Below are 26,858 nucleotides of genomic sequence, written 5' to 3'. Positions count from 1 at the left end.
TGTCTTTTGCAAGCTGCTTTGATTGAATTGCAAGTTGCGGTGTTGTTAGGATGTTCTCACGGAGCATGTGACAGTTTCTCAGTGGAAGAACTGTGATCCAGGGTCAGAGACTCTCTCCTCTCCAAGAGGAAAAGGCTAGCCTTAGCGGTTTTGCTTGAGAAATTGCAGCAAAATCTGGTAGAGGCCCACAGGCAGGCTTGAGGAGACAGGCTGAACAGCCCTTCCCTGGTGGTCTAGTGGTTAGGATTCGGCGCTCTCACCGCCGCGGCCCGGGTTCGATTCCCGGTCAGGGAACGTTCCTTTTGCCCTCCAGCGTGGCCAAGAAAATGTTTGAGTGTGAAAAGTGACCTCCTTCGAGCCGGAGTCAAACCAGCGACCTAAGGATTGCCAACGTTCCACCTACAGTCCTCCGCTCTACCAGCTGAGCTATCGAAGGTATGCAGGGAAAGAGAAGAACCTCAACCTATCAGGTTGCTGCAGCTCCACTGCTGGCTAAAAGCGATTCAGTAATAGACAGAAGCTCTGGCTGTTCGATAAGGGGAGCAAAGACAAGCCAAACTTCCCATACCGGGAGTCGAACCCGGGCCGCCTGGGTGAAAACCAGGAATCCTGACCGCTAGACCATATGGGAAAGCCCGCAAACGCCGGTCAGGCTTGTGTGCCATTTTTCATGCGTGTGGCCAGTACAAGGGCAGGGTTATGTTAGGCCCTTTGGCATTCAGTGTGTGACCGTCGCCTTTAGGAATATGGCAATGTTCCGAAGGGATTGTTTACTGAATTCACTTGTACCAGACTCGATGGAGGGAGATGTCATTTGTCTCTCCCAGGGGGTGCAGCTCTCTCCCATTCTTGTGTTCGCATAAAAATATACTATAAACTGGTCATTAAAGCAAGGTCCCCGTGACAGTGCTTATGCGATGCATTTGAAAGCACGCACGGTATTGTATGGTAGGCGCTATCTAGCTGACAAAACGGCCTATGGTTGGACTGTCAGTTTACAAGAAAAAAAAAAACTAACCATTCCAATACCAATAGTCAAAAACTATGGGCTAATAAAACAAACTAATAAAACTGCTGTAGGCTGATAGCGAAGCAAAAGAGGCAGATCGAGCCAGCCAGGAGCCGTACCTAGAATCTTCTGATCCGTAGTCAGACGCGTTATCCATTGCGCCACTGGCCCACCGGTCAGGCGGCCTGGTGTTTACACGCATCTTGGTGGTGTTCGCCTGGAGCGGGGCCTGTCGCAACATCAACTTTTTCTCATGCCATTAACAGGCCTGGAGCCAACGTAAGGAAGCGCTCCGATGAGGGGTCTGCTATGAAAAGCTTGAAGACGGAGGCGTCACATGTTAGGGATCTCTGTCTTCCTGGCGTGGCTAACGTAGCTGGGTAGCAAATTACTTTAAAACAGTGCAAGGCTGGCCGCTCAAAAAACCAGGCATACCTCAGAGACGACGACACTCTGTGCTATGCGCTCTGTCAACCTCGAGCTCCTTCGCCAGATGCTCTGCAGAAGAAGGGCTGAAAACAAAAAGCGGAGTGAGTCAGGCACCTCTTGGCACTGAGAGCACGGCTGGGCTCTCCTTGTTGTCTTTTGCAAGCTGCTTTGATTGAATTGCAAGTTGCGGTGTTGTTAGGATGTTCTCACGGAGCATGTGACAGTTTCTCAGTGGAAGAACTGTGATCCAGGGTCAGAGACTCTCTCCTCTCCAAGAGGAAAAGGCTAGCCTTAGCGGTTTTGCTTGAGAAATTGCAGCAAAATCTGGTAGAGGCCCACAGGCAGGCTTGAGGAGACAGGCTGAACAGCCCTTCCCTGGTGGTCTAGTGGTTAGGATTCGGCGCTCTCACCGCCGCGGCCCGGGTTCGATTCCCGGTCAGGGAACGTTCCTTTTGCCCTCCAGCGCGGCCAAGAAAATGTTTGAGTGTGAAAAGTGACCTCCTTCGAGCCGGAGTCGAACCAGCGACCTAAGGATTGCCAACGTTCCACCTACAGTCCTCCGCTCTACCAGCTGAGCTATCGAAGGTATGCAGGGAAAGAGAAGAACCTCAACCTATCAGGTTGCTGCAGCTCCACTGCTGGCTAAAAGCGATTCAGTAATAGACAGAAGCTCTGGCTGTTCGATAAGGGGAGCAAAGACAAGCCAAACTTCCCATACCGGGAGTCGAACCCGGGCCGCCTGGGTGAAAACCAGGAATCCTGACCGCTAGACCATATGGGAAAGCCTGCAAACGCCGGTCAGGCTTGTGTGCCATTTTTCATGCGTGTGGCCAGTACAAGGGCAGGGTTATGTTAGGCCCTTTGGCATTCAGTGTGTGACCGTCGCCTTTAGGAATATGGCAATGTTCCGAAGGGATTGTTTACTGAATTCACTTGTACCAGACTCGATGGAGGGAGATGTCATTTGTCTCTCCCAGGGGGTGCAGCTCTCTCCCATTCTTGTGTTCGCATAAAAATATACTATAAACTGGTCATTAAAGCAAGGTCCCCGTGACAGTGCTTATGCGATGCATTTGAAAGCACGCACGGTATTGTATGGTAGGCGCTATCTAGCTGACAAAACGGCCTATGGTTGGACTGTCAGTTTACAAGAAAAAAAACTAACCATTCCAATACCAATAGTCAAAAACTATGGGCTAATAAAACAAGCTAATAAAACTGCTGTAGGCTGATAGCGAAGCAAAAGAGGCAGATCGAGCCAGCCAGGAGTCGAACCTAGAATCTTCTGATCCGTAGTCAGACGCGTTATCCATTGCGCCACTGGCCCACCGATGAGGCGCCCTGGTGTTTACACGCATCTTGGTGGTGTTTGCCTGGAGCGGGGCCTGTCGCAACATCAACTTTTTCTCATGCCATTAACAGGCCTGGAGCCAACGTAAGGCAGCGCTCCAAAGAGGGGTCTGCTATGAAAAGCTTGAAGACGGAGGCGTCACATGTTAGGGATCTCTGTCTTCCTGGCGTGGCTAACGTAGCTGGGTAGCAAATTACTTTAAAACAGTGCAAGGCTGGCCGCTCAAAAAGCCAGGCATACCTCAGAGACGACGACACTCTGTGCTATGCGCTCTGTCAACCTCGAGCTCCTTCGCCAGATGCTCTGCAGAAGAAGGGCTGAAAACAAAAAGCGGAGTGAGTCAGGCACCTCTTGGCACTAAGAGCACGGCTGGGCTCTCCTTGTTGTCTTTTGCAAGCTGCTTTGATTGAATTGCAAGTTGCGATGTTGTTAGGATGTTCTCACAGAGCATGTGACAGTTTCTCAGTGGAAGAACTGTGATCCAGGGTCAGAGACTCTCTCCTCTCCAAGAGGAAAAGGCTAGCCTTAGCGGTTTTGCTTGAGAAATTGCAGCAAAATCTGGTAGAGGCCCACAGGCAGGCTTGAGGAGACAGGCTGAACAGCCCTTCCCTGGTGGTCTAGTGGTTAGGATTCGGCGCTCTCACCGCCGCGGCCCGGGTTCGATTCCCGGTCAGGGAACGTTCCATTTGCCCTCCAGCGCGGCCAAGAAAATGTTTGAGTGTGAAAAGTGACCTCCTTCGAGCCGGAGTTGAACCAGCGACCTAAGGATTGCCAACGTTCCACCTACAGTCCTCCGCTCTACCAGCTGAGCTATCGAAGGTATGCAGGGAAAGAGAAGAACCTCAACCTATCAGGTTGCTGCAGCTCCACTGCTGGCTAAAAGCGATTCAGTAATAGACAGAAGCTCTGGCTGTTCGATAAGGGGAGCAAAGACAAGCCAAACTTCCCATACCGGGAGTCGAACCCGGGCCGCCTGGGTGAAAACCAGGAATCCTGACCGCTAGACCATATGGGAAAGCCCGCAAACGCCGGTCAGGCTTGTGTGCCATTTTTCATGCGTGTGGCCAGTACAAGGGCAGGGTTATGTTAGGCCCTTTGGCATTCAGTGTGTGACCGTCGCCTTTAAGAATATGGCAATGTTCCGAAGGGATTGTTTACTGAATTCACTTGTACCAGACTCGATGGAGGGAGATGTCATTTGTCTCTCCCAGGGGGTGCAGCTCTCTCCCATTCTTGTGTTCGCATAAAAAGATACTATAAACTGGTCATTAAAGCAAGGTCCCCGTGACAGTGCTTATGCGATGCATTTGAAAGCACGCACGGTATTGTATGGTAGGTGCTATCTAGCTGACAAAACGGCCTATGGTTGGACTGTCAGTTTACAAGAAAAAAAAAACTAACCATTCCAATACCAATAGTCAAAAACTATGGGCTAATAAAACAAACTAATAAAACTGCTGTAGGCTGATAGCGAAGCAAAAGAGGCAGATCGAGCCAGCCAGGAGCCGAACCTAGAATCTTCTGATCCGTAGTCAGACGCGTTATTCATTGCGCCACTGGCCCACCGGTCAGGCGGCCTGGTGTTTACACGCATCTTGGTGGTGTTCGCCTGGAGCGGGGCCTGTCGCAACATCAACTTTTTCTCATGCCATTAACAGGCCTGGAGCCAACGTAAGGAAGCGCTCCGATGAGGGGTCTGCTATGAAAAGCTTGAAGACGGAGGCGTCACATGTTAGGGATCTCTGTCTTCCTGGCGTGGCTAACGTAGCTGGGTAGCAAATTACTTTAAAACAGTGCAAGGCTGGCCGCTCAAAAAACCAGGCATACCTCAGAGACGACGACACTCTGTGCTATGCGCTCTGTCAACCTCGAGCTCCTTCGCCAGATGCTCTGCAGAAGAAGGGCTGAAAACAAAAAGCGGAGTGAGTCAGGCACCTCTTGGCACTGAGAGCACGGCTGGGCTCTCCTTTTTGTCTTTTGCAAGCTGCTTTGATTGAATTGCAAGTTGCGGTGTTGTTAGGATGTTCTCACGGAGCATGTGACAGTTTCTCAGTGGAAGAACTGTGATCCAGGGTCAGAGACTCTCTCCTCTCCAAGAGGAAAAGGCTAGCCTTAGCGGTTTTGCTTGAGAAATTGCAGCAAAATCTGGTAGAGGCCCACAGGCAGGCTTGAGGAGACAGGCTGAACAGCCCTTCCCTGGTGGTCTAGTGGTTAGGATTCGGCGCTCTCACCGCCGCGGCCCGGGTTCGATTCCCGGTCAGGGAACGTTCCTTTTGCCCTCCAGCGCGGCCAAGAAAATGTTTGAGTGTGAAAAGTGACCTCCTTCGAGCCGGAGTTGAACCAGCGACCTAAGGATTGCCAACGTTCCACCTACAGTCCTCCGCTCTACCAGCTGAGCTATCGAAGGTATGCAGGGAAAGAGAAGAACCTCAACCTATCAGGTTGCTGCAGCTCCACTGCTGGCTAAAAGCGATTCAGTAATAGACAGAAGCTCTGGCTGTTCGATAAGGGGAGCAAAGACAAGCCAAACTTCCCATACCGGGAGTCGAACCCGGGCCGCCTGGGTGAAAACCAGGAATCCTGACCGCTAGACCATATGGGAAAGCCCGCAAACGCCGGTCAGGCTTGTGTGCCATTTTTCATGCGTGTGGCCAGTACAAGGGCAGGGTTATGTTAGGCCCTTTGGCATTCAGTGTGTGACCGTCGCCTTTAAGAATATGGCAATGTTCCGAAGGGATTGTTTACTGAATTCACTTGTACCAGACTCGATGGAGGGAGATGTCATTTGTCTCTCCCAGGGGGTGCAGCTCTCTCCCATTCTTGTGTTCGCATAAAAAGATACTATAAACTGGTCATTAAAGCAAGGTCCCCGTGACAGTGCTTATGCGATGCATTTGAAAGCACGCACGGTATTGTATGGTAGGCGCTATCTAGCTGACAAAACGGCCTATGGTTGGACTGTCAGTTTACAAGAAAAAAAAACTAACCATTCCAATACCAATAGTCAAAAACTATGGGCTAATAAAACAAGCTAATAAAACTGCTGTAGGCTGATAGCGAAGCAAAAGAGGCAGATCGAGCCAGCCAGGAGTCGAACCTAGAATCTTCTGATCCGTAGTCAGACGCGTTATCCATTGCGCCACTGGCCCACCGGTGAGGCGCCCTGGTGTTTACACGCATCTTGGTGGTGTTTGCCTGGAGCGGGGCCTGTCGCAACATCAACTTTTTCTCATGCCATTAACAGGCCTGGAGCCAACGTAAGGAAGCGCTCCGATGAGGGGTCTGCTATGAAAAGCTTGAAGACGGAGGTGTCACATGTTAGGGATCTCTGTCTTCCTGGCGTGGCTAACGTAGCTGGGTAGCAAATTACTTTAAAACAGTGCAAGGCTGGCCGCTCAAAAAGCCAGGCATACCTCAGAGACGACGACACTCTGTGCTATGCGCTCTGTCAACCTGGAGCTCCTTCGCCAGATGCTCTGCAGAAGAAGGGCTGAAAACAAAAAGCGGAGTGAGTCAGGCACCTCTTGGCACTGAGAGCACGGCTGGGCTCTCCTTGTTGTCTTTTGCAAGCTGCTTTGATTGAATTGCAAGTTGCGATGTTGTTAGGATGTTCTCACAGAGCATGTGACAGTTTCTCAGTGGAAGAACTGTGATCCAGGGTCAGAGACTCTCTCCTCTCCAAGAGGAAAAGGCTAGCCATAGCGGTTTTGCTTGAGAAATTGCAGCAAAATCTGGTAGAGGCCCACAGGAAGGCTTGAGGAGACAGACTGAACAGCCCTTCCCTGGTGGTCTAGTGGTTAGGATTCGGCGCTCTCACCGCCGCGGCCTGGGTTCGATTCCCGGTCAGGGAACGTTCCTTTTGCCCTCCAGCGCGGCCAAGAAAATGTTTGAGTGTGAAAAGTGACCTCCTTCGAGCCGGAGTCGAACCAGCGACCTAAGGATTGCCAACGTTCCACCTACAGTCCTCCGCTCTACCAGCTGAGCTATCGAAGGTATGCAGGGAAAGAGAAGAACCTCAACCTATCAGGTTGCTGCAGCTCCACTGCTGGCTAAAAGCGATTCAGTAATAGACAGAAGCTCTGGCTGTTCGATAAGGGGAGCAAAGACAAGCCAAACTTCCCATACCGGGAGTCGAACCCAGGCCGCCTGGGTGAAAACCAGGAATCCTGACCGCTAGACCATATGGGAAAGCCCGCAAACGCCGGTCAGGCTTGTGTGCCATTTTTCATGCGTGTGGCCAGTACAAGGGCAGGGTTATGTTAGGCCCTTTGGCATTCAGTGTGTGACCGTCGCCTTTAAGAATATGGCAATGTTCCGAAGGGATTGTTTACTGAATTCACTTGTACCAGACTCGATGGAGGGAGATGTCATTTGTCTCTCCCAGGGGGTGCAGCTCTCTCCCATTCTTGTGTTCGCATAAAAAGATACTATAAACTGGTCATTAAAGCAAGGTCCCCGTGACAGTGCTTATGCGATGCATTTGAAAGCACGCACGGTATTGTATGGTAGGCGCTATCTAGCTGACAAAACGGCCTATGGTTGGACTGTCAGTTTACAAGAAAAAAAAACTAACCATTCCAATACCAATAGTCAAAAACGATGGGCTAATAAAACAAGCTAATAAAACTGCTGTAGGCTGATAGCGAAGCAAAAGAGGCAGATCGAGCCAGCCAGGAGTCGAACCTAGAATCTTCTGATCCGTAGTCAGACGCGTTATCCATTGCGCCACTGGCCCACCGGTGAGGCGCCCTGGTGTTTACACGCATCTTGGTGGTGTTTGCCTGGAGCGGGGCCTGTCGCAACATCAACTTTTTCTCATGCCATTAACAGGCCTGGAGCCAACGTAAGGAAGCGCTCCAAAGAGGGGTCTGCTATGAAAAGCTTGAAGACTGAGGCGTCACATGTTAGGGATCTCTGTCTTCCTGGCGTGGCTAACGTAGCTGGGTAGCAAATTACTTTAAAACAGTGCAAGGCTGGCCGCTCAAAAAGCCAGGCATACCTCAGAGACGACGACACTCTGTGCTATGCGCTCTGTCAACCTCGAGCTCCTTCGCCAGATGCTCTGCAGAAGAAGGGCTGAAAACAAAAAGCGGAGTGAGTCAGGCACCTCTTGGCACTGAGAGCACGGCTGGGCTCTTCTTGTTGTCTTTTGCAAGCTGCTTTGATTGAATTGCAAGTTGCGATGTTGTTAGGATGTTCTCACAGAGCATGTGACAGTTTCTCAGTGGAAGAACTGTGATCCAGGGTCAGAGACTCTCTCCTCTCCAAGAGGAAAAGGCTAGCCTTAGCGGTTTTGCTTGAGAAATTGCAGCAAAATCTGGTAGAGGCCCACAGGCAGGCTTGAGGAGACAGGCTGAACAGCCCTTCCCTGGTGGTCTAGTGGTTAGGATTCGGCGCTCTCACCGCCGCGGCCCGGGTTCGATTCCCGGTCAGGGAACGTTCCTTTTGCCCTCCAGCGCGGCCAAGAAAATGTTTGAGTGTGAAAAGTGACCTCCTTCGAGCCGGAGTCGAACCAGCGACCTAAGGATTGCCAACGTTCCACCTACAGTCCTCCGCTCTACCAGCTGAGCTATCGAAGGTATGCAGGGAAAGAGAAGAACCTCAACCTATCAGGTTGCTGCAGCTCCACTGCTGGCTAAAAGCGATTCAGTAATAGACAGAAGCTCTGGCTGTTCGATAAGGGGAGCAAAGACAAGCCAAACTTCCCATACCGGGAGTCGAACCCGGGCCGCCTGGGTGAAAACCAGGAATCCTGACCGCTAGACCATATGGGAAAGCCCGCAAACGCCGGTCAGGCTTGTGTGCCATTTTTCATGCGTGTGGCCAGTACAAGGGCAGGGTTATGTTAGGCCCTTTGGCATTCAGTGTGTGACCGTCGCCTTTAAGAATATGGCAATGTTCCGAAGGGATTGTTTACTGAATTCACTTGTACCAGACTCGATGGAGGGAGATGTCATTTGTCTCTCCCAGGGGGTGCAGCTCTCTCCCATTCTTGTGTTCGCATAAAAAGATACTATAAACTGGTCATTAAAGCAAGGTCCCCGTGACAGTGCTTATGCGATGCATTTGAAAGCACGCACGGTATTGTATGGTAGGTGCTATCTAGCTGACAAAACGGCCTATGGTTGGACTGTCAGTTTACAAGAAAAAAAAAAAACTAACCATTCCAATACCAATAGTCAAAAACTATGGGCTAATAAAACAAACTAATAAAACTGCTGTAGGCTGATAGCGAAGCAAAAGAGGCAGATCGAGCCAGCCAGGAGTCGAACCTAGAATCTTCTGATCCGTAGTCAGACGCGTTATCCATTGCGCCACTGGCCCACCGGTCAGGCGCCCTGGTGTTTACACGCATCTTGGTGGTGTTCGCCTGGAGCGGGGCCTGTCGCAACATCAACTTTTTCTCATGCCATTAACAGGCCTGGAGCCAACGTAAGGAAGCGCTCCGATGAGGGGTCTGCTATGAAAAGCTTGAAGACGGAGGCGTCACATGTTAGGGATCTCTGTCTTCCTGGCGTGGCTAACGTAGCTGGGTAGCAAATTACTTTAAAACAGTGCAAGGCTGGCCGCTCAAAAAGCCAGGCATACCTCAGAGACGACGACACTCTGTGCTATGCGCTCTGTCAACCTCGAGCTCCTTCGCCAGATGCTCTGCAGAAGAAGGGCTGAAAACAAAAAGCGGAGTGAGTCAGGCACCTCTTGGCACTGAGAGCACGGCTGGGCTCTCCTTGTTGTCTTTTGCAAGCTGCTTTGATTGAATTGCAAGTTGCGGTGTTGTTAGGATGTTCTCACGGAGCATGTGACAGTTTCTCAGTGGAAGAACTGTGATCCAGGGTCAGAGACTCTCTCCTCTCCAAGAGGAAAAGGCTAGCCTTAGCGGTTTTGCTTGAGAAATTGCAGCAAAATCTGGTAGAGGCCGACAGGCAGGCTTGAGGAGACAGGCTGAACAGCCCTTCCCTGGTGGTCTAGTGGTTAGGATTCGGCGCTCTCACCGCCGCGGCCCGGGTTCGATTCCCGGTCAGGGAACGTTCCTTTTGCCCTCCAGCGCGGCCAAGAAAATGTTTGAGTGTGAAAAGTGACCTCCTTCGAGCCGGAGTCGAACCAGCGACCTAAGGATTGCCAACGTTCCACCTACAGTCCTCCGCTCTACCAGCTGAGCTATCGAAGGTATGCAGGGAAAGAGAAGAACCTCAACCTATCAGGTTGCTGCAGCTCCACTGCTGGCTAAAAGCGATTCAGTAATAGACAGAAGCTCTGGCTGTTCGATAAGGGGAGCAAAGACAAGCCAAACTTCCCATACCGGGAGTCGAACCCGGGCCGCCTGGGTGAAAACCAGGAATCCTGACCGCTAGACCATATGGGAAAGCCCGCAAACGCCGGTCAGGCTTGTGTCCCATTTTTCATGCGTGTGGCCAGTACAAGGGCAGGGTTATGTTAGGCCCTTTGGCATTCAGTGTGTGACCGTCGCCTTTAAGAATATGGCAATGTTCGAAGGGATTGTTTACTGAATTCACTTGTACCAGACTCGATGGAGGGAGATGTCATTTGTCTCTCCCAGGGGGTGCAGCTCTCTCCCATTCTTGTGTTCGCATAAAAAGATACTATAAACTGGTCATTAAAGCAAGGTCCCCGTGACAGTGCTTATGCGATGCATTTGAAAGCACGCACGGTATTGTATGGTAGGTGCTATCTAGCTGACAAAACGGCCTATGGTTGGACTGTCAGTTTACAAGAAAAAAAAAAACTAACCATTCCAATACCAATAGTCAAAAACTATGGGCTAATAAAACAAACTAATAAAACTGCTGTAGGCTGATAGCGAAGCAAAAGAGGCAGATCGAGCCAGCCAGGAGCCGTACCTAGAATCTTCTGATCCGTAGTCAGACGCGTTATCCATTGCGCCACTGGCCCACCGGTCAGGCGGCCTGGTGTTTACACGCATCTTGGTGGTGTTCGCCTGGAGCGGGGCCTGTCGCAACATCAACTTTTTCTCATGCCATTAACAGGCCTGGAGCCAACGTAAGGAAGCGCTCCGATGAGGGGTCTGCTATGAAAAGCTTGAAGACGGAGGCGTCACATGTTAGGGATCTCTGTCTTCCTGGCGTGGCTAACGTAGCTGGGTAGCAAATTACTTTAAAACAGTGCAAGGCTGGCCGCTCAAAAAACCAGGCATACCTCAGAGACGACGACACTCTGTGCTATGCGCTCTGTCAACCTCGAGCTCCTTCGCCAGATGCTCTGCAGAAGAAGGGCTGAAAACAAAAAGCGGAGTGAGTCAGGCACCTCTTGGCACTGAGAGCACGGCTGGGCTCTCCTTGTTGTCTTTTGCAAGCTGCTTTGATTGAATTGCAAGTTGCGGTGTTGTTAGGATGTTCTCACGGAGCATGTGACAGTTTCTCAGTGGAAGAACTGTGATCCAGGGTCAGAGACTCTCTCCTCTCCAAGAGGAAAAGGCTAGCCTTAGCGGTTTTGCTTGAGAAATTGCAGCAAAATCTGGTAGAGGCCCACAGGCAGGCTTGAGGAGACAGGCTGAACAGCCCTTCCCTGGTGGTCTAGTGGTTAGGATTCGGCGCTCTCACCGCCGCGGCCTGGGTTCGATTCCCGGTCAGGGAACGTTCCTTTTGCCCTCCAGCGCGGCCAAGAAAATGTTTGAGTGTGAAAAGTGACCTCCTTCGAGCCGGAGTCGAACCAGCGACCTAAGGATTGCCAACGTTCCACCTACACGTCCTCCGCTCTACCAGCTGAGCTATCGAAGGTATGCAGGGAAAGAGAAGAACCTCAACCTATCAGGTTGCTGCAGCTCCACTGCTGGCTAAAAGCGATTCAGTAATAGACAGAAGCTCTGGCTGTTCGATAAGGGGAGCAAAGACAAGCCAAACTTCCCATACCGGGAGTCGAACCCGGGCCGCCTGGGTGAAAACCAGGAATCCTGACCGCTAGACCATATGGGAAAGCCCGCAAACGCCGGTCAGGCTTGTGTGCCATTTTTCATGCGTGTGGCCAGTACAAGGGCAGGGTTATGTTAGGCCCTTTGGCATTCAGTGTGTGACCGTCGCCTTTAGGAATATGGCAATGTTCCGAAGGGATTGTTTACTGAATTCACTTGTACCAGACTCGATGGAGGGAGATGTCATTTGTCTCTCCCAGGGGGTGCAGCTCTCTCCCATTCTTGTGTTCGCATAAAAAGATACTATAAACTGGTCATTAAAGCAAGGTCCCCGTGACAGTGCTTATGCGATGCATTTGAAAGCACGCACGGTATTGTATGGTAGGCGCTATCTAGCTGACAAAACGGCCTATGGTTGGACTGTCAGTTTACAAGAAAAAAAAACTAACCATTCCAATACCAATAGTCAAAAACTATGGGCTAATAAAACAAGCTAATAAAACTGCTGTAGGCTGATAGCGAAGCAAAAGAGGCAGATCGAGCCAGCCAGGAGTCGAACCTAGAATCTTCTGATCCGTAGTCAGACGCGTTATCCATTGCGCCACTGGCCCACCGATGAGGCGCCCTGGTGTTTACACGCATCTTGGTGGTGTTTGCCTGGAGCGGGGCCTGTCGCAACATCAACTTTTTCTCATGCCATTAACAGGCCTGGAGCCAACGTAAGGAAGCGCTCCAAAGAGGGGTCTGCTATGAAAAGCTTGAAGACGGAGGCGTCACATGTTAGGGATCTCTGTCTTCCTGGCGTGGCTAACGTAGCTGGGTAGCAAATTACTTTAAAACAGTGCAAGGCTGGCCGCTCAAAAAGCCAGGCATACCTCAGAGACGACGACACTCTGTGCTATGCGCTCTGTCAACCTCGAGCTCCTTCGCCAGATGCTCTGCAGAAGAAGGGCTGAAAACAAAAAGCGGAGTGAGTCAGGCACCTCTTGGCACTAAGAGCACGGCTGGGCTCTCCTTGTTGTCTTTTGCAAGCTGCTTTGATTGAATTGCAAGTTGCGATGTTGTTAGGATGTTCTCACAGAGCATGTGACAGTTTCTCAGTGGAAGAACTGTGATCCAGGGTCAGAGACTCTCTCCTCTCCAAGAGGAAAAGGCTAGCCTTAGCGGTTTTGCTTGAGAAATTGCAGCAAAATCTGGTAGAGGCCCACAGGCAGGCTTGAGGAGACAGGCTGAACAGCCCTTCCCTGGTGGTCTAGTGGTTAGGATTCGGCGCTCTCACCGCCGCGGCCCGGGGTTCGATTCCCGGTCAGGGAATGTTCCTTTTGCCCTCCAGCGCGGCCAAGAAAATGTTTGAGTGTGAAAAGTGACCTCCTTCGAAACGGAGTTGAACCAGCGACCTAAGGATTGCCAACGTTCCACCTACAGTCCTCCGCTCTACCAGCTGAGCTATCGAAGGTATGCAGGGAAAGAGAAGAACCTCAACCTATCAGGTTGCTGCAGCTCCACTGCTGGCTAAAAGCGATTCAGTAATAGACAGAAGCTCTGGCTGTTCGATAAGGGGAGCAAAGACAAGCCAAACTTCCCATACCGGAGTCGAACCCGGGCCGCCTGGGTGAAAACCAGGAATCCTGACCGCTAGACCATATGGGAAAGCCCGCAAACGCCAGTCAGGCTTGTGTGCCATTTTTCATGCGTGTGGCCAGTACAAGGGCAGGGTTATGTTAGGCCCTTTGGCATTCAGTGTGTGACCGTCGCCTTTAAGAATATGGCAATGTTCCGAAGGGATTGTTTACTGAATTCACTTGTACCAGACTCGATGGAGGGAGATGTCATTTGTCTCTCCCAGGGGGTGCAGCTCTCTCCCATTCTTGTGTTCGCATAAAAAGATACTATAAACTGGTCATTAAAGCAAGGTCCCCGTGACAGTGCTTATGCGATGCATTTGAAAGCACGCACGGTATTGTATGGTAGGTGCTATCTAGCTGACAAAACGGCCTATGGTTGGACTGTCAGTTTACAAGAAAAAAAAAACTAACCATTCCAATACCAATAGTCAAAAACTATGGGCTAATAAAACAAACTAATAAAACTGCTGTAGGCTGATAGCGAAGCAAAAGAGGCAGATCGAGCCAGCCAGGAGCCGAACCTAGAATCTTCTAATCCGTAGTCAGACGCGTTATTCATTGCGCCACTGGCCCACCGGTCAGGCGGCCTGGTGTTTACACGCATCTTGGTGGTGTTCGCCTGGAGCGGGGCCTGTCGCAACATCAACTTTTTCTCATGCCATTAACAGGCCTGGAGCCAACGTAAGGAAGCGCTCCGATGAGGGGTCTGCTATGAAAAGCTTGAAGACGGAGGCGTCACATGTTAGGGATCTCTGTCTTCCTGGCGTGGCTAACGTAGCTGGGTAGCAAATTACTTTAAAACAGTGCAAGGCTGGCCGCTCAAAAAACCAGGCATACCTCAGAGACGACGACACTCTGTGCTATGCGCTCTGTCAACCTCGAGCTCCTTCGCCAGATGCTCTGCAGAAGAAGGGCTGAAAACAAAAAGCGGAGTGAGTCAGGCACCTCTTGGCACTGAGAGCACGGCTGGGCTCTCCTTGTTGTCTTTTGCAAGCTGCTTTGATTGAATTGCAAGTTGCGGTGTTGTTAGGATGTTCTCACGGAGCATGTGACAGTTTCTCAGTGGAAGAACTGTGATCCAGGGTCAGAGACTCTCTCCTCTCCAAGAGGAAAAGGCTAGCCTTAGCGGTTTTGCTTGAGAAATTGCAGCAAAATCTGGTAGAGGCCGACAGGCAGGCTTGAGGAGACAGGCTGAACAGCCCTTCCCTGGTGGTCTAGTGGTTAGGATTCGGCGCTCTCACCGCCGCGGCCCGGGTTCGATTCCCGGTCAGGGAACGTTCCTTTTGCCCTCCAGCGCGGCCAAGAAAATGTTTGAGTGTGAAAAGTGACCTCCTTCGAGCCGGAGTCGAACCAGCGACCTAAGGATTGCCAACGTTCCACCTACAGTCCTCCGCTCTACCAGCTGAGCTATCGAAGGTATGCAGGGAAAGAGAAGAACCTCAACCTATCAGGTTGCTGCAGCTCCACTGCTGGCTAAAAGCGATTCAGTAATAGACAGAAGCTCTGGCTGTTCGATAAGGGGAGCAAAGACAAGCCAAACTTCCCATACCGGGAGTCGAACCCGGGCCGCCTGGGTGAAAACCAGGAATCCTGACCGCTAGACCATATGGGAAAGCCCGCAAACGCCGGTCAGGCTTGTGTGCCATTTTTCATGCGTGTGGCCAGTACAAGGGCAGGGTTATGTTAGGCCCTTTGGCATTCAGTGTGTGACCGTCGCCTTTAAGAATATGGCAATGTTCGAAGGGATTGTTTACTGAATTCACTTGTACCAGACTCGATGGAGGGAGATGTCATTTGTCTCTCCCAGGGGGTGCAGCTCTCTCCCATTCTTGTGTTCGCATAAAAAGATACTATAAACTGGTCATTAAAGCAAGGTCCCCGTGACAGTGCTTTTGCGATGCATTTGAAAGCACGCACGGTATTGTATGGTAGGTGCTATCTAGCTGACAAAACGGCCTATGGTTGGACTGTCAGTTTACAAGAAAAAAAAAAACTAACCATTCCAATACCAATAGTCAAAAACTATGGGCTAATAAAACAAACTAATAAAACTGCTGTAGGCTGATAGCGAAGCAAAAGAGGCAGATCGAGCCAGCCAGGAGCCGTACCTAGAATCTTCTGATCCGTAGTCAGACGCGTTATCCATTGCGCCACTGGCCCACCGGTCAGGCGGCCTGGTGTTTACACGCATCTTGGTGGTGTTCGCCTGGAGCGGGGCCTGTCGCAACATCAACTTTTTCTCATGCCATTAACAGGCCTGGAGCCAACGTAAGGAAGCGCTCCGATGAGGGGTCTGCTATGAAAAGCTTGAAGACGGAGGCGTCACATGTTAGGGATCTCTGTCTTCCTGGCGTGGCTAACGTAGCTGGGTAGCAAATTACTTTAAAACAGTGCAAGGCTGGCCGCTCAAAAAACCAGGCATACCTCAGAGACGACGACACTCTGTGCTATGCGCTCTGTCAACCTCGAGCTCCTTCGCCAGATGCTCTGCAGAAGAAGGGCTGAAAACAAAAAGCGGAGTGAGTCAGGCACCTCTTGGCACTGAGAGCACGGCTGGGCTCTCCTTGTTGTCTTTTGCAAGCTGCTTTGATTGAATTGCAAGTTGCGGTGTTGTTAGGATGTTCTCACGGAGCATGTGACAGTTTCTCAGTGGAAGAACTGTGATCCAGGGTCAGAGACTCTCTCCTCTCCAAGAGGAAAAGGCTAGCCTTAGCGGTTTTGCTTGAGAAATTGCAGCAAAATCTGGTAGAGGCCCACAGGCAGGCTTGAGGAGACAGGCTGAACAGCCCTTCCCTGGTGGTCTAGTGGTTAGGATTCGGCGCTCTCACCGCCGCGGCCCGGGTTCGATTCCCGGTCAGGGAACGTTCCTTTTGCCCTCCAGCGCGGCCAAGAAAATGTTTGAGTGTGAAAAGTGACCTCCTTCGAGCCGGAGTCAAACCAGCGACCTAAGGATTGCCAACGTTCCACCTACAGTCCTCCGCTCTACCAGCTGAGCTATCGAAGGTATGCAGGGAAAGAGAAGAACCTCAACCTATCAGGTTGCTGCAGCTCCACTGCTGGCTAAAAGCGATTCAGTAATAGACAGAAGCTCTGGCTGTTCGATAAGGGGAGCAAAGACAAGCCAAACTTCCCATACCGGGAGTCGAACCCGGGCCGCCTGGGTGAAAACCAGGAATCCTGACCGCTAGACCATATGGGAAAGCCCGCAAACGCCGGTCAGGCTTGTGTGCCATTTTTCATGCGTGTGGCCAGTACAAGGGCAGGGTTATGTTAGGCCCTTTGGCATTCAGTGTGTGACCGTCGCCTTTAGGAATATGGCAATGTTCCGAAGGGATTGTTTACTGAATTCACTTGTACCAGACTCGATGGAGGGAGATGTCATTTGTCTCTCCCAGGGGGTGCACCTCTCTCCCATTCTTGTGTTCGCATAAAAATATACTATAAACTGGTCATTAAAGCAAGGTCCCCGTGACAGTGCTTATGCGATGCATTTGAAAGCACGCACGGTATTGTATGGTAGGCGCTATCTAGCTGACAAAACGGCCTATGGTTGGACTGTCAGTTTACAAGAAAAAAAAACTAACCATTCCAATACCAATAGTCAAAAACTATGGGCTAATAAAACAAGCTAATAAAACTGCTGTAGGCTGATAGCGAAGCAAAAGAGGCAGATCGAGCCAGCCAGGAGTCGAACCTAGAATCTTCTGATCCGTAGTCAGACGCGTTATCCATTGCGCCACTGGCCCACCGATGAGGCGCCCTGGTGTTTACACGCATCTTGGTGGTGTTTGCCTGGAGCGGGGCCTGTCGCAACATCAACTTTTTCTCATGCCATTAACAGGCCTGGAGCCAACGTAAGGCAGCGCTCCAAAGAGGGGTCTGCTATGAAAAGCTTGAAGACGGAGGCGTCACATGTTAGGGATCTCTGTCTTCCTGGCGTGGCTAACGTAGCTGGGTAGCAAATTACTTTAAAACAGTGCAAGGCTGGCCGCTCAAAAAGCCAGGCATACCTCAGAGACGACGACACTCTGTGCTATGCGCTCTGTGCCCCTCGAGCTCCTTCGCCAGATGCTCTGCAGAAGAAGGGCTGAAAACAAAAAGCGGAGTGAGTCAGGCACCTCTTGGCACTAAGAGCACGGCTGGGCTCTCCTTGTTGTCTTTTGCAAGCTGCTTTGATTGAATTGCAAGTTGCGATGTTGTTAGGATGTTCTCACAGAGCATGTGACAGTTTCTCAGTGGAAGAACTGTGATCCAGGGTCAGAGACTCTCTCCTCTCCAAGAGGAAAAGGCTAGCCTTAGCGGTTTTGCTTGAGAAATTGCAGCAAAATCTGGTAGAGGCCCACAGGCAGGCTTGAGGAGACAGGCTGAACAGCCCTTCCCTGGTGGTCTAGTGGTTAGGATTCGGCGCTCTCACCGCCGCGGCCCGGGTTCGATTCCCGGTCAGGGAACGTTCCATTTGCCCTCCAGCGCGGCCAAGAAAATGTTTGAGTGTGAAAAGTGACCTCCTTCGAGCCGGAGTTGAACCAGCGACCTAAGGATTGCCAACGTTCCACCTACAGTCCTCCGCTCTACCAGCTGAGCTATCGAAGGTATGCAGGGAAAGAGAAGAACCTCAACCTATCAGGTTGCTGCAGCTCCACTGCTGGCTAAAAGCGATTCAGTAATAGACAGAAGCTCTGGCTGTTCGATAAGGGGAGCAAAGACAAGCCAAACTTCCCATACCGGGAGTCGAACCCGGGCCGCCTGGGTGAAAACCAGGAATCCTGACCGCTAGACCATATGGGAAAGCCCGCAAACGCCGGTCAGGCTTGTGTGCCATTTTTCATGCGTGTGGCCAGTACAAGGGCAGGGTTATGTTAGGCCCTTTGGCATTCAGTGTGTGACCGTCGCCTTTAAGAATATGGCAATGTTCCGAAGGGATTGTTTACTGAATTCACTTGTACCAGACTCGATGGAGGGAGATGTCATTTGTCTCTCCCAGGGGGTGCAGCTCTCTCCCATTCTTGTGTTCGCATAAAAAGATACTATAAACTGGTCATTAAAGCAAGGTCCCCGTGACAGTGCTTATGCGATGCATTTGAAAGCACGCACGGTATTGTATGGTAGGTGCTATCTAGCTGACAAAACGGCCTATGGTTGGACTGTCAGTTTACAAGAAAAAAAAAACTAACCATTCCAATACCAATAGTCAAAAACTATGGGCTAATAAAACAAACTAATAAAACTGCTGTAGGCTGATAGCGAAGCAAAAGAGGCAGATCGAGCCAGCCAGGAGCCGAACCTAGAATCTTCTGATCCGTAGTCAGACGCGTTATTCATTGCGCCACTGGCCCACCGGTCAGGCGGCCTGGTGTTTACACGCATCTTGGTGGTGTTCGCCTGGAGCGGGGCCTGTCGCAACATCAACTTTTTCTCATGCCATTAACAGGCCTGGAGCCAACGTAAGGAAGCGCTCCGATGAGGGGTCTGCTATGAAAAGCTTGAAGACGGAGGCGTCACATGTTAGGGATCTCTGTCTTCCTGGCGTGGCTAACGTAGCTGGGTAGCAAATTACTTTAAAACAGTGCAAGGCTGGCCGCTCAAAAAACCAGGCATACCTCAGAGACGACGACACTCTGTGCTATGCGCTCTGTCAACCTCGAGCTCCTTCGCCAGATGCTCTGCAGAAGAAGGGCTGAAAACAAAAAGCGGAGTGAGTCAGGCACCTCTTGGCACTGAGAGCACGGCTGGGCTCTCCTTGTTGTCTTTTGCAAGCTGCTTTGATTGAATTGCAAGTTGCGGTGTTGTTAGGATGTTCTCACGGAGCATGTGACAGTTTCTCAGTGGAAGAACTGTGATCCAGGGTCAGAGACTCTCTCCTCTCCAAGAGGAAAAGGCTAGCCTTAGCGGTTTTGCTTGAGAAATTGCAGCAAAATCTGGTAGAGGCCCACAGGCAGGCTTGAGGAGACAGGCTGAACAGCCCTTCCCTGGTGGTCTAGTGGTTAGGATTCGGCGCTCTCACCGCCGCGGCCCGGGTTCGATTCCCGGTCAGGGAACGTTCCTTTTGCCCTCCAGCGCGGCCAAGAAAATGTTTGAGTGTGAAAAGTGACCTCCTTCGAGCCGGAGTCGAACCAGCGACCTAAGGATTGCCAACGTTCCACCTACAGTCCTCCGCTCTACCAGCTGAGCTATTGAAGGTATGCAGGGAAAGAGAAGAACCTCAACCTATCAGGTTGCTGCAGCTCCACTGCTGGCTAAAAGCGATTCAGTAATAGACAGAAGCTCTGGCTGTTCGATAAGGGGAGCAAAGACAAGCCAAACTTCCCATACCGGGAGTCGAACCCGGGCCGCCTGGGTGAAAACCAGGAATCCTGACCGCTAGACCATATGGGAAAGCCCGCAAACGCCGGTCAGGCTTGTGTGCCATTTTTCATGCGTGTGGCCAGTACAAGGGCAGGGTTATGTTAGGCCCTTTGGCATTCAGTGTGTGACCGTCGCCTTTAGGAATATGGCAATGTTCCGAAGGGATTGTTTACTGAATTCACTTGTACCAGACTCGATGGAGGGAGATGTCATTTGTCTCTCCCAGGGGTGCAGCTCTCTCCCATTCTTGTGTTCGCATAAAAAGATACTATAAACTGGTCATTAAAGCAAGGTCCCCGTGACAGTGCTTATGCGATGCATTTGAAAGCACGCACGGTATTGTATGGTAGGCGCTATCTAGCTGACAAAACGGCCTATGGTTGGACTGTCAGTTTACAAGAAAAAAAAACTAACCATTCCAATACCAATAGTCAAAAACTATGGGCTAATAAAACAAGCTAATAAAACTGCTGTAGGCTGATAGCGAAGCAAAAGAGGCAGATCGAGCCAGCCAGGAGTTGAACCTAGAATCTTCTGATCCGTAGTCAGACGCGTTATCCATTGCGCCACTGGCCCACCGATGAGGCGCCCTGGTGTTTACACGCATCTTGGTGGTGTTTGCCTGGAGCGGGGCCTGTCGCAACATCAACTTTTTCTCATGCCATTAACAGGCCTGGAGCCAACGTAAGGAAGCGCTCCTAAGAGGGGTCTGCTATGAAAAGCTTGAAGACGGAGGCGTCACATGTTAGGGATCTCTGTCTTCCTGGCGTGGGTAACGTAGCTGGGTAGCAAATTACTTTAAAACAGTGCAAGGCTGGCCGCTCAAAAAACCAGGCATACCTCAGAGACGACGACACTCTGTGCTATGCGCTCTGTCAACCTCGAGCTCCTTCGCCAGATGCTCTGCAGAAGAAGGGCTGAAAACAAAAAGCGGAGTGAGTCAGGCACCTCTTGGCACTGAGAGCACGGCTGGGCTCTCCTTGTTGTCTTTTGCAAGCTGCTTTGATTGAATTGCAAGTTGCGGTGTTGTTAGGATGTTCTCACGGAGCATGTGACAGTTTCTCAGTGGAAGAACTGTGATCCAGGGTCAGAGACTCTCTCCTCTCCAAGAGGAAAAGGCTAGCCTTAGCGGTTTTGCTTGAGAAATTGCAGCAAAATCTGGTAGAGGCCCACAGGAAGGCTTGAGGAGACAGGCTGAACAGCCCTTCCCTGGTGGTCTAGTGGTTAGGATTCGGCGCTCTCACCGCCGCGGCCCGGGTTCGATTCCCGGTCAGGGAACGTTCCTTTTGCCCTCCAGCGCGGCCAAGAAAATGTTTGAGTGTGAAAAGTGACCTCCTTCGAGGCGGAGTCGAACCAGCGACCTAAGGATTGCCAACGTTCCACCTACAGTCCTCCGCTCTACCAGCTGAGCTATCGAAGGTATGCAGGGAAAGAGAAGAACCTCAACCTATCAGGTTGCTGCAGCTCCACTGCTGGCTAAAAGCGATTCAGTAATAGACAGAAGCTCTGGCTGTTCGATAAGGGGAGCAAAGACAAGCCAAACTTCCCATACCGGGAGTCGAACCCGGGCCGCCTGGGTGAAAACCAGGAATCCTGACCGCTAGACCATATGGGAAAGCCCGCAAACGCCGGTCAGGCTTGTGTGCCATTTTTCATGCGTGTGGCCAGTACAAGGGCAGGGTTATGTTAGGCCCTTTGGCATTCAGTGTGTGACCGTCGCCTTTAGGAATATGGCAATGTTCCGAAGGGATTGTTTACTGAATTCACTTGTACCAGACTCGATGGAGGGAGATGTCATTTGTCTCTCCCAGGGGGTGCAGCTCTCTCCCATTCTTGTGTTCGCATAAAAAGATACTATAAACTGGTCATTAAAGCAAGGTCCCCGTGACAGTGCTTATGCGATGCATTTGAAAGCACGCACGGTATTGTATGGTAGGCGCTATCTAGCTGACAAAACGGCCTATGGTTGGACTGTCAGTTTACAAGAAAAAAAAACTAACCATTCCAATACCAATAGTCAAAAACGATGGGCTAATAAAACAAGCTAATAAAACTGCTGTAGGCTGATAGCGAAGCAAAAGAGGCAGATCGAGCCAGCCAGGAGTCGAACCTAGAATCTTCTGATCCGTAGTCAGACGCGTTATCCATTGCGCCACTGGCCCACCGATGAGGCGCCCTGGTGTTTACACGCATCTTGGTGGTGTTTGCCTGGAGCGGGGCCTGTCGCAACATCAACTTTTTCTCATGCCATTAACAGGCCTGGAGCCAACGTAAGGAAGCGCTCCAAAGAGGGGTCTGCTATGAAAAGCTTGAAGACGGAGGCGTCACATGTTAGGGATCTCTGTCTTCCTGGCGTGGCTAACGTAGCTGGGTAGCAAATTACTTTAAAACAGTGCAAGGCTGGCCGCTCAAAAAGCCAGGCATACCTCAGAGACGACGACACTCTGTGCTATGCGCTCTGTTAACCTCGAGCTCCTTCGCCAGATGCTCTGCAGAAGAAGGGCTGAAAACAAAAAGCGGAGTGAGTCAGGCACCTCTTGGCACTAAGAGCACGGCTGGGCTCTCCTTGTTGTCTTTTGCAAGCTGCTTTGATTGAATTGCAAGTTGCGATGTTGTTAGGATGTTCTCACAGAGCATGTGACAGTTTCTCAGTGGAAGAACTGTGATCCAGGGTCAGAGACTCTCTCCTCTCCAAGAGGAAAAGGCTAGCCTTAGCGGTTTTGCTTGAGAAATTGCAGCAAAATCTGGTAGAGGCCCACAGGCAGGCTTGAGGAGACAGGCTGAACAGCCCTTCCCTGGTGGTCTAGTGGTTAGGATTCGGCGCTCTCACCGCCGCGGCCCGGGTTCGATTCCCGGTCAGGGAACGTTCCTTTTGCCCTCCAGCGCGGCCAAGAAAATGTTTGAGTGTGAAAAGTGACCTCCTTCGAGCCGGAGTCAAACCAGCGACCTAAGGATTGCCAACGTTCCACCTACAGTCCTCCGCTCTACCAGCTGAGCTATCGAAGGTATGCAGGGAAAGAGAAGAACCTCAACCTATCAGGTTGCTGCAGCTCCACTGCTGGCTAAAAGCGATTCAGTAATAGACAGAAGCTCTGGCTGTTCGATAAGGGGAGCAAAGACAAGCCAAACTTCCCATACCGGGAGTCGAACCCGGGCCGCCTGGGTGAAAACCAGGAATCCTGACCGCTAGACCATATGGGAAAGCCCGCAAACGCCGGTCAGGCTTGTGTGCCATTTTTCATGCGTGTGGCCAGTACAAGGGCAGGGTTATGTTAGGCCCTTTGGCATTCAGTGTGTGACCGTCGCCTTTAGGAATATGGCAATGTTCCGAAGGGATTGTTTACTGAATTCACTTGTACCAGACTCGATGGAGGGAGATGTCATTTGTCTCTCCCAGGGGGTGCAGCTCTCTCCCATTCTTGTGTTCGCATTAAAAGATACTATAAACTGGTCATTAAAGCAAGGTCCCGTGACAGTGCTTATGCGATGCATTTGAAAGCACGCACGGTATTGTATGGTTGGCGCTATCTAGCTGACAAAACGGCCTATGGTTGGACTGTCAGTTTACAAGAAAAAAAAACTAACCATTCCAATACCAATAGTCAAAAACTATGGGCTAATAAAACAAGCTAATAAAACTGCTGTAGGCTGATAGCGAAGCAAAAGAAGCAGATCGAGCCAGCCAGGAGTCGAACCTAGAATCTTCTGATCCGTAGTCAGACGCGTTATCCATTGCGCCACTGGCCCACCGATGAGGCGCCCTGGTGTTTACACGCATCTTGGTGGTGTTTGCCTGGAGCGGGGCCTGTCGCAACATCAACTTTTTCTCATGCCATTAACAGGCCTGGAGCCAACGTAAGGCAGCGCTCCAAAGAGGGGTCTGCTATGAAAAGCTTGAAGACGGAGGCGTCACATGTTAGGGATCTCTGTCTTCCTGGCGTGGCTAACGTAGCTGGGTAGTAAATTACTTTAAAACAGTGCAAGGCTGGCCGCTCAAAAAGCCAGGCATACCTCAGAGACGACGACACTCTGTGCTATGCGCTCTGTCAACCTCGAGCTCCTTCGCCAGATGCTCTGCAGAAGAAGGGCTGAAAACAAAAAGCGGAGTGAGTCAGGCACCTCTTGGCACTGAGAGCACGGCTGGGCTCTCCTTGTTGTCTTTTGCAAGCTGCTTTGATTGAATTGCAAGTTGCGATGTTGTTAGGATGTTCTCACAGAGCATGTGACAGTTTCTCAGTGGAAGAACTGTGATCCAGGGTCAGAGACTCTCTCCTCTCCAAGAGGAAAAGGCTAGCCTTAGCGGTTTTGCTTGAGAATTTGCAGCAAAATCTGGTAGAGGCCCACAGGCAGGCTTGAGGAGACAGGCTGAACAGCCCTTCCCTGGTGGTCTAGTGGTTAGGATTCGGCGCTCTCACCGCCGCGGCCCGGGTTCGATTCCCGGTCAGGGAACGTTCCTTTTGCCCTCCAGCGCGGCCAAGAAAATGTTTGAGTGTGAAAAGTGACCTCCTTCGAGCCGGAGTCGAACCAGCGACCTAAGGATTGCCAACGTTCCACCTACAGTCCTCCGCTCTACCAGCTGAGCTATCGAAGGTATGCAGGGAAAGAGAAGAACCTCAACCTATCAGGTTGCTGCAGCTCCACTGCTGGCTAAAAGCGATTCAGTAATAGACAGAAGCTCTGGCTGTTCGATAAGGGGAGCAAAGACAAGCCAAACTTCCCATACCGGGAGTCGAACCCGGGCCGCCTGGGTGAAAACCAGGAATCCTGACCGCTAGACCATATGGGAAAGCCCACAAACGCCGGTCAGGCTTGTGTGCCATTTTTCATGCGTGTGGCCAGTACAAGGGCAGGGTTATGTTAGGCCCTTTGGCATTCAGTGTGTGACCGTCGCCTTTAAGAATATGGCAATGTTCCGAAGGGATTGTTTACTGAATTCACTTGTACCAGACTCGATGGAGGGAGATGTCATTTGTCTCTCCCAGGGGGTGCAGCTCTCTCCCATTCTTGTGTTCGCATAAAAAGATACTATAAACTGGTCATTAAAGCAAGGTCCCCGTGACAGTGCTTATGCGATGCATTTGAAAGCACGCACGGTATTGTATGGTAGGCGCTATCTAGCTGACAAAACGGCCTATGGTTGGACTGTCAGTTTACAAGAAAAAAAAACTAACCATTCCAATACCAATAGTCAAAAACTATGGGCTAATAAAACAAGCTAATAAAACTGCTGTAGGCTGATAGCGAAGCAAAAGAGGCAGATCGAGCCAGCCAGGAGTCGAACCTAGAATCTTCTGATCCGTAGTCAGACGCGTTATCCATTGCGCCACTGGCCCACCGGTGAGGCGCCCTGGTGTTTACACGCATCTTGGTGGTGTTTGCCTGGAGCGGGGCCTGTCGCAACATCAACTTTTTCTCATGCCATTAACAGGCCTGGAGCCAACGTAAGGAAGCGCTCCGATGAGGGGTCTGCTATGAAAAGCTTGAAGACGGAGGTGTCACATGTTAGGGATCTCTGTCTTCCTGGCGTGGCTAACGTAGCTGGGTAGCAAATTACTTTAAAACAGTGCAAGGCTGGCCGCTCAAAAAGCCAGGCATACCTCAGAGACGACGACACTCTGTGCTATGCGCTCTGTCAACCTGGAGCTCCTTCGCCAGATGCTCTGCAGAAGAAGGGCTGAAAACAAAAAGCGGAGTGAGTCAGGCACCTCTTGGCACTGAGAGCACGGCTGGGCTCTCCTTGTTGTCTTTTGCAAGCTGCTTTGATTGAATTGCAAGTTGCGATGTTGTTAGGATGTTCTCACAGAGCATGTGACAGTTTCTCAGTGGAAGAACTGTGATCCAGGGTCAGAGACTCTCTCCTCTCCAAGAGGAAAAGGCTAGCCATAGCGGTTTTGCTTGAGAAATTGCAGCAAAATCTGGTAGAGGCCCACAGGAAGGCTTGAGGAGACAGACTGAACAGCCCTTCCCTGGTGGTCTAGTGGTTAGGATTCGGCGCTCTCACCGCCGCGGCCCGGGTTCGATTCCCGGTCAGGGAACGTTCCTTTTGCCCTCCAGCGCGGCCAAGAAAATGTTTGAGTGTGAAAAGTGACCTCCTTCGAGCCGGAGTCGAACCAGCGACCTAAGGATTGCCAACGTTCCACCTACAGTCCTCCGCTCTACCAGCTGAGCTATCGAAGGTATGCAGGGAAAGAGAAGAACCTCAACCTATCAGGTTGCTGCAGCTCCACTGCTGGCTAAAAGCGATTCAGTAATAGACAGAAGCTCTGGCTGTTCGATAAGGAGAGCAAAGACAAGCCAAATTTCCCATACCGGGAGTCGAACCCAGGCCGCCTGGGTGAAAACCAGGAATCCTGACCGCTAGACCATATGGGAAAGCCCGCAAACGCCGGTCAGGCTTGTGTGCCATTTTTCATGCGTGTGGCCAGTACAAGGGCAGGGTTATGTTAGGCCCTTTGGCATTCAGTGTGTGACCGTCGCCTTTAAGAATATGGCAATGTTCCGAAGGGATTGTTTACTGAATTCACTTGTACCAGACTCGATGGAGGGAGATGTCATTTGTCTCTCCCAGGGGGTGCAGCTCTCTCCCATTCTTGTGTTCGCATAAAAAGATACTATAAACTGGTCATTAAAGCAAGGTCCCCGTGACAGTGCTTATGCGATGCATTTGAAAGCACGCACGGTATTGTATGGTAGGCGCTATCTAGCTGACAAAACGGCCTATGGTTGGACTGTCAGTTTACAAGAAAAAAAAAAACTAACCATTCCAATACCAATAGTCAAAAACTATGGGCTAATAAAACAAACTAATAAAACTGCTGTAGGCTGATAGCGAAGCAAAAGAGGCAGATCGAGCCAGCCAGGAGCCGTACCTAGAATCTTCTGATCCGTAGTCAGACGCGTTATCCATTGCGCCACTGGCCCACCGGTCAGGCGGCCTGGTGTTTACACGCATCTTGGTGGTGTTCGCCTGGAGCGGGGCCTGTCGCAACATCAACTTTTTCTCATGCCATTAACAGGCCTGGAGCCAACGTAAGGAAGCGCTCCGATGAGGGGTCTGCTATGAAAAGCTTGAAGACGGAGGCGTCACATGTTAGGGATCTCTGTCTTCCTGGCATGGCTAACGTAGCTGGGTAGCAAATTACTTTAAAACAGTGCAAGGCTGGCCGCTCAAAAAACCAGGCATACCTCAGAGACGACGACACTCTGTGCTATGCG

General features: G+C 51.0%; 51 non-coding genes across 51 annotated transcripts; 17 read left to right on the top strand and 34 right to left on the bottom strand.

Annotated features, from left to right (window-relative positions):
- Positions 1-222: 222 nt before the first annotated feature.
- trnae-cuc (transfer RNA glutamic acid (anticodon CUC)) lies at positions 223-294 on the top strand. The gene has a single exon. It is a non-coding gene; the product is annotated as a tRNA-Glu (tRNA).
- Positions 295-559: 265 nt separating this feature from the next.
- trnae-uuc (transfer RNA glutamic acid (anticodon UUC)) lies at positions 560-631 on the bottom strand. Its single transcript has one exon. It is a non-coding gene; the product is annotated as a tRNA-Glu (tRNA).
- Positions 632-1,810: 1,179 nt separating this feature from the next.
- Positions 1,811-1,882, top strand: trnae-cuc (transfer RNA glutamic acid (anticodon CUC)). Its single transcript has one exon. It is a non-coding gene; the product is annotated as a tRNA-Glu (tRNA).
- A 55-nt stretch (positions 1,883-1,937) lies between these two features.
- Positions 1,938-2,024, bottom strand: trnay-gua (transfer RNA tyrosine (anticodon GUA)). The gene is given in 2 exon segments: positions 1,938-1,973; positions 1,988-2,024. It is a non-coding gene; the product is annotated as a tRNA-Tyr (tRNA).
- A 123-nt stretch (positions 2,025-2,147) lies between these two features.
- On the bottom strand, positions 2,148-2,219 carry trnae-uuc (transfer RNA glutamic acid (anticodon UUC)). Its single transcript has one exon. It is a non-coding gene; the product is annotated as a tRNA-Glu (tRNA).
- A 473-nt stretch (positions 2,220-2,692) lies between these two features.
- trnar-acg (transfer RNA arginine (anticodon ACG)) lies at positions 2,693-2,765 on the bottom strand. Its single transcript has one exon. It is a non-coding gene; the product is annotated as a tRNA-Arg (tRNA).
- A 630-nt stretch (positions 2,766-3,395) lies between these two features.
- trnae-cuc (transfer RNA glutamic acid (anticodon CUC)) lies at positions 3,396-3,467 on the top strand. Its single transcript has one exon. It is a non-coding gene; the product is annotated as a tRNA-Glu (tRNA).
- Positions 3,468-3,732: 265 nt separating this feature from the next.
- On the bottom strand, positions 3,733-3,804 carry trnae-uuc (transfer RNA glutamic acid (anticodon UUC)). Its single transcript has one exon. It is a non-coding gene; the product is annotated as a tRNA-Glu (tRNA).
- Positions 3,805-4,982: 1,178 nt separating this feature from the next.
- On the top strand, positions 4,983-5,054 carry trnae-cuc (transfer RNA glutamic acid (anticodon CUC)). The gene has a single exon. It is a non-coding gene; the product is annotated as a tRNA-Glu (tRNA).
- A 265-nt stretch (positions 5,055-5,319) lies between these two features.
- Positions 5,320-5,391, bottom strand: trnae-uuc (transfer RNA glutamic acid (anticodon UUC)). Its single transcript has one exon. It is a non-coding gene; the product is annotated as a tRNA-Glu (tRNA).
- A 474-nt stretch (positions 5,392-5,865) lies between these two features.
- Positions 5,866-5,938, bottom strand: trnar-acg (transfer RNA arginine (anticodon ACG)). The gene has a single exon. It is a non-coding gene; the product is annotated as a tRNA-Arg (tRNA).
- A 630-nt stretch (positions 5,939-6,568) lies between these two features.
- On the top strand, positions 6,569-6,640 carry trnae-cuc (transfer RNA glutamic acid (anticodon CUC)). Its single transcript has one exon. It is a non-coding gene; the product is annotated as a tRNA-Glu (tRNA).
- A 55-nt stretch (positions 6,641-6,695) lies between these two features.
- On the bottom strand, positions 6,696-6,782 carry trnay-gua (transfer RNA tyrosine (anticodon GUA)). The gene is given in 2 exon segments: positions 6,696-6,731; positions 6,746-6,782. It is a non-coding gene; the product is annotated as a tRNA-Tyr (tRNA).
- A 123-nt stretch (positions 6,783-6,905) lies between these two features.
- trnae-uuc (transfer RNA glutamic acid (anticodon UUC)) lies at positions 6,906-6,977 on the bottom strand. The gene has a single exon. It is a non-coding gene; the product is annotated as a tRNA-Glu (tRNA).
- A 474-nt stretch (positions 6,978-7,451) lies between these two features.
- On the bottom strand, positions 7,452-7,524 carry trnar-acg (transfer RNA arginine (anticodon ACG)). The gene has a single exon. It is a non-coding gene; the product is annotated as a tRNA-Arg (tRNA).
- A 630-nt stretch (positions 7,525-8,154) lies between these two features.
- trnae-cuc (transfer RNA glutamic acid (anticodon CUC)) lies at positions 8,155-8,226 on the top strand. The gene has a single exon. It is a non-coding gene; the product is annotated as a tRNA-Glu (tRNA).
- A 55-nt stretch (positions 8,227-8,281) lies between these two features.
- Positions 8,282-8,368, bottom strand: trnay-gua (transfer RNA tyrosine (anticodon GUA)). The gene is given in 2 exon segments: positions 8,282-8,317; positions 8,332-8,368. It is a non-coding gene; the product is annotated as a tRNA-Tyr (tRNA).
- Positions 8,369-8,491: 123 nt separating this feature from the next.
- On the bottom strand, positions 8,492-8,563 carry trnae-uuc (transfer RNA glutamic acid (anticodon UUC)). Its single transcript has one exon. It is a non-coding gene; the product is annotated as a tRNA-Glu (tRNA).
- A 477-nt stretch (positions 8,564-9,040) lies between these two features.
- On the bottom strand, positions 9,041-9,113 carry trnar-acg (transfer RNA arginine (anticodon ACG)). Its single transcript has one exon. It is a non-coding gene; the product is annotated as a tRNA-Arg (tRNA).
- Positions 9,114-9,743: 630 nt separating this feature from the next.
- Positions 9,744-9,815, top strand: trnae-cuc (transfer RNA glutamic acid (anticodon CUC)). Its single transcript has one exon. It is a non-coding gene; the product is annotated as a tRNA-Glu (tRNA).
- Positions 9,816-9,870: 55 nt separating this feature from the next.
- Positions 9,871-9,957, bottom strand: trnay-gua (transfer RNA tyrosine (anticodon GUA)). Its single transcript is given in 2 exon segments — positions 9,871-9,906; positions 9,921-9,957. It is a non-coding gene; the product is annotated as a tRNA-Tyr (tRNA).
- A 123-nt stretch (positions 9,958-10,080) lies between these two features.
- Positions 10,081-10,152, bottom strand: trnae-uuc (transfer RNA glutamic acid (anticodon UUC)). Its single transcript has one exon. It is a non-coding gene; the product is annotated as a tRNA-Glu (tRNA).
- A 1,178-nt stretch (positions 10,153-11,330) lies between these two features.
- Positions 11,331-11,402, top strand: trnae-cuc (transfer RNA glutamic acid (anticodon CUC)). The gene has a single exon. It is a non-coding gene; the product is annotated as a tRNA-Glu (tRNA).
- A 55-nt stretch (positions 11,403-11,457) lies between these two features.
- On the bottom strand, positions 11,458-11,545 carry trnat-ugu (transfer RNA threonine (anticodon UGU)). Its single transcript is given in 2 exon segments — positions 11,458-11,493; positions 11,509-11,545. It is a non-coding gene; the product is annotated as a tRNA-Thr (tRNA).
- Positions 11,546-11,668: 123 nt separating this feature from the next.
- On the bottom strand, positions 11,669-11,740 carry trnae-uuc (transfer RNA glutamic acid (anticodon UUC)). The gene has a single exon. It is a non-coding gene; the product is annotated as a tRNA-Glu (tRNA).
- Positions 11,741-12,214: 474 nt separating this feature from the next.
- trnar-acg (transfer RNA arginine (anticodon ACG)) lies at positions 12,215-12,287 on the bottom strand. The gene has a single exon. It is a non-coding gene; the product is annotated as a tRNA-Arg (tRNA).
- Positions 12,288-12,917: 630 nt separating this feature from the next.
- On the top strand, positions 12,918-12,990 carry trnae-cuc (transfer RNA glutamic acid (anticodon CUC)). The gene has a single exon. It is a non-coding gene; the product is annotated as a tRNA-Glu (tRNA).
- A 1,514-nt stretch (positions 12,991-14,504) lies between these two features.
- Positions 14,505-14,576, top strand: trnae-cuc (transfer RNA glutamic acid (anticodon CUC)). The gene has a single exon. It is a non-coding gene; the product is annotated as a tRNA-Glu (tRNA).
- A 55-nt stretch (positions 14,577-14,631) lies between these two features.
- Positions 14,632-14,718, bottom strand: trnay-gua (transfer RNA tyrosine (anticodon GUA)). The gene is given in 2 exon segments: positions 14,632-14,667; positions 14,682-14,718. It is a non-coding gene; the product is annotated as a tRNA-Tyr (tRNA).
- A 123-nt stretch (positions 14,719-14,841) lies between these two features.
- On the bottom strand, positions 14,842-14,913 carry trnae-uuc (transfer RNA glutamic acid (anticodon UUC)). The gene has a single exon. It is a non-coding gene; the product is annotated as a tRNA-Glu (tRNA).
- A 1,178-nt stretch (positions 14,914-16,091) lies between these two features.
- Positions 16,092-16,163, top strand: trnae-cuc (transfer RNA glutamic acid (anticodon CUC)). The gene has a single exon. It is a non-coding gene; the product is annotated as a tRNA-Glu (tRNA).
- Positions 16,164-16,428: 265 nt separating this feature from the next.
- trnae-uuc (transfer RNA glutamic acid (anticodon UUC)) lies at positions 16,429-16,500 on the bottom strand. The gene has a single exon. It is a non-coding gene; the product is annotated as a tRNA-Glu (tRNA).
- Positions 16,501-16,974: 474 nt separating this feature from the next.
- Positions 16,975-17,047, bottom strand: trnar-acg (transfer RNA arginine (anticodon ACG)). The gene has a single exon. It is a non-coding gene; the product is annotated as a tRNA-Arg (tRNA).
- A 630-nt stretch (positions 17,048-17,677) lies between these two features.
- On the top strand, positions 17,678-17,749 carry trnae-cuc (transfer RNA glutamic acid (anticodon CUC)). Its single transcript has one exon. It is a non-coding gene; the product is annotated as a tRNA-Glu (tRNA).
- Positions 17,750-18,014: 265 nt separating this feature from the next.
- trnae-uuc (transfer RNA glutamic acid (anticodon UUC)) lies at positions 18,015-18,086 on the bottom strand. Its single transcript has one exon. It is a non-coding gene; the product is annotated as a tRNA-Glu (tRNA).
- Positions 18,087-19,264: 1,178 nt separating this feature from the next.
- trnae-cuc (transfer RNA glutamic acid (anticodon CUC)) lies at positions 19,265-19,336 on the top strand. The gene has a single exon. It is a non-coding gene; the product is annotated as a tRNA-Glu (tRNA).
- Positions 19,337-19,601: 265 nt separating this feature from the next.
- trnae-uuc (transfer RNA glutamic acid (anticodon UUC)) lies at positions 19,602-19,673 on the bottom strand. Its single transcript has one exon. It is a non-coding gene; the product is annotated as a tRNA-Glu (tRNA).
- Positions 19,674-20,146: 473 nt separating this feature from the next.
- On the bottom strand, positions 20,147-20,219 carry trnar-acg (transfer RNA arginine (anticodon ACG)). The gene has a single exon. It is a non-coding gene; the product is annotated as a tRNA-Arg (tRNA).
- Positions 20,220-20,849: 630 nt separating this feature from the next.
- trnae-cuc (transfer RNA glutamic acid (anticodon CUC)) lies at positions 20,850-20,921 on the top strand. Its single transcript has one exon. It is a non-coding gene; the product is annotated as a tRNA-Glu (tRNA).
- Positions 20,922-21,186: 265 nt separating this feature from the next.
- On the bottom strand, positions 21,187-21,258 carry trnae-uuc (transfer RNA glutamic acid (anticodon UUC)). The gene has a single exon. It is a non-coding gene; the product is annotated as a tRNA-Glu (tRNA).
- A 474-nt stretch (positions 21,259-21,732) lies between these two features.
- Positions 21,733-21,805, bottom strand: trnar-acg (transfer RNA arginine (anticodon ACG)). The gene has a single exon. It is a non-coding gene; the product is annotated as a tRNA-Arg (tRNA).
- A 630-nt stretch (positions 21,806-22,435) lies between these two features.
- On the top strand, positions 22,436-22,507 carry trnae-cuc (transfer RNA glutamic acid (anticodon CUC)). The gene has a single exon. It is a non-coding gene; the product is annotated as a tRNA-Glu (tRNA).
- A 265-nt stretch (positions 22,508-22,772) lies between these two features.
- trnae-uuc (transfer RNA glutamic acid (anticodon UUC)) lies at positions 22,773-22,844 on the bottom strand. Its single transcript has one exon. It is a non-coding gene; the product is annotated as a tRNA-Glu (tRNA).
- Positions 22,845-23,317: 473 nt separating this feature from the next.
- On the bottom strand, positions 23,318-23,390 carry trnar-acg (transfer RNA arginine (anticodon ACG)). Its single transcript has one exon. It is a non-coding gene; the product is annotated as a tRNA-Arg (tRNA).
- A 630-nt stretch (positions 23,391-24,020) lies between these two features.
- Positions 24,021-24,092, top strand: trnae-cuc (transfer RNA glutamic acid (anticodon CUC)). The gene has a single exon. It is a non-coding gene; the product is annotated as a tRNA-Glu (tRNA).
- A 55-nt stretch (positions 24,093-24,147) lies between these two features.
- trnay-gua (transfer RNA tyrosine (anticodon GUA)) lies at positions 24,148-24,234 on the bottom strand. Its single transcript is given in 2 exon segments — positions 24,148-24,183; positions 24,198-24,234. It is a non-coding gene; the product is annotated as a tRNA-Tyr (tRNA).
- Positions 24,235-24,357: 123 nt separating this feature from the next.
- On the bottom strand, positions 24,358-24,429 carry trnae-uuc (transfer RNA glutamic acid (anticodon UUC)). The gene has a single exon. It is a non-coding gene; the product is annotated as a tRNA-Glu (tRNA).
- A 474-nt stretch (positions 24,430-24,903) lies between these two features.
- trnar-acg (transfer RNA arginine (anticodon ACG)) lies at positions 24,904-24,976 on the bottom strand. The gene has a single exon. It is a non-coding gene; the product is annotated as a tRNA-Arg (tRNA).
- Positions 24,977-25,606: 630 nt separating this feature from the next.
- trnae-cuc (transfer RNA glutamic acid (anticodon CUC)) lies at positions 25,607-25,678 on the top strand. Its single transcript has one exon. It is a non-coding gene; the product is annotated as a tRNA-Glu (tRNA).
- Positions 25,679-25,733: 55 nt separating this feature from the next.
- trnay-gua (transfer RNA tyrosine (anticodon GUA)) lies at positions 25,734-25,820 on the bottom strand. The gene is given in 2 exon segments: positions 25,734-25,769; positions 25,784-25,820. It is a non-coding gene; the product is annotated as a tRNA-Tyr (tRNA).
- Positions 25,821-25,943: 123 nt separating this feature from the next.
- trnae-uuc (transfer RNA glutamic acid (anticodon UUC)) lies at positions 25,944-26,015 on the bottom strand. Its single transcript has one exon. It is a non-coding gene; the product is annotated as a tRNA-Glu (tRNA).
- Between the last annotated feature and the right edge of the window lie 843 nt (positions 26,016-26,858).

Source organism: Pseudorasbora parva, chromosome 22 (genome assembly GCF_024679245.1).
Source record: "Pseudorasbora parva isolate DD20220531a chromosome 22, ASM2467924v1, whole genome shotgun sequence".
NCBI classification, from domain to species: domain Eukaryota; kingdom Metazoa; phylum Chordata; class Actinopteri; order Cypriniformes; family Gobionidae; genus Pseudorasbora; species Pseudorasbora parva.
The sequence above is the reverse complement of the archived record's forward strand: the minus strand, read 5'-3'. Positions and strand labels throughout refer to the sequence as shown.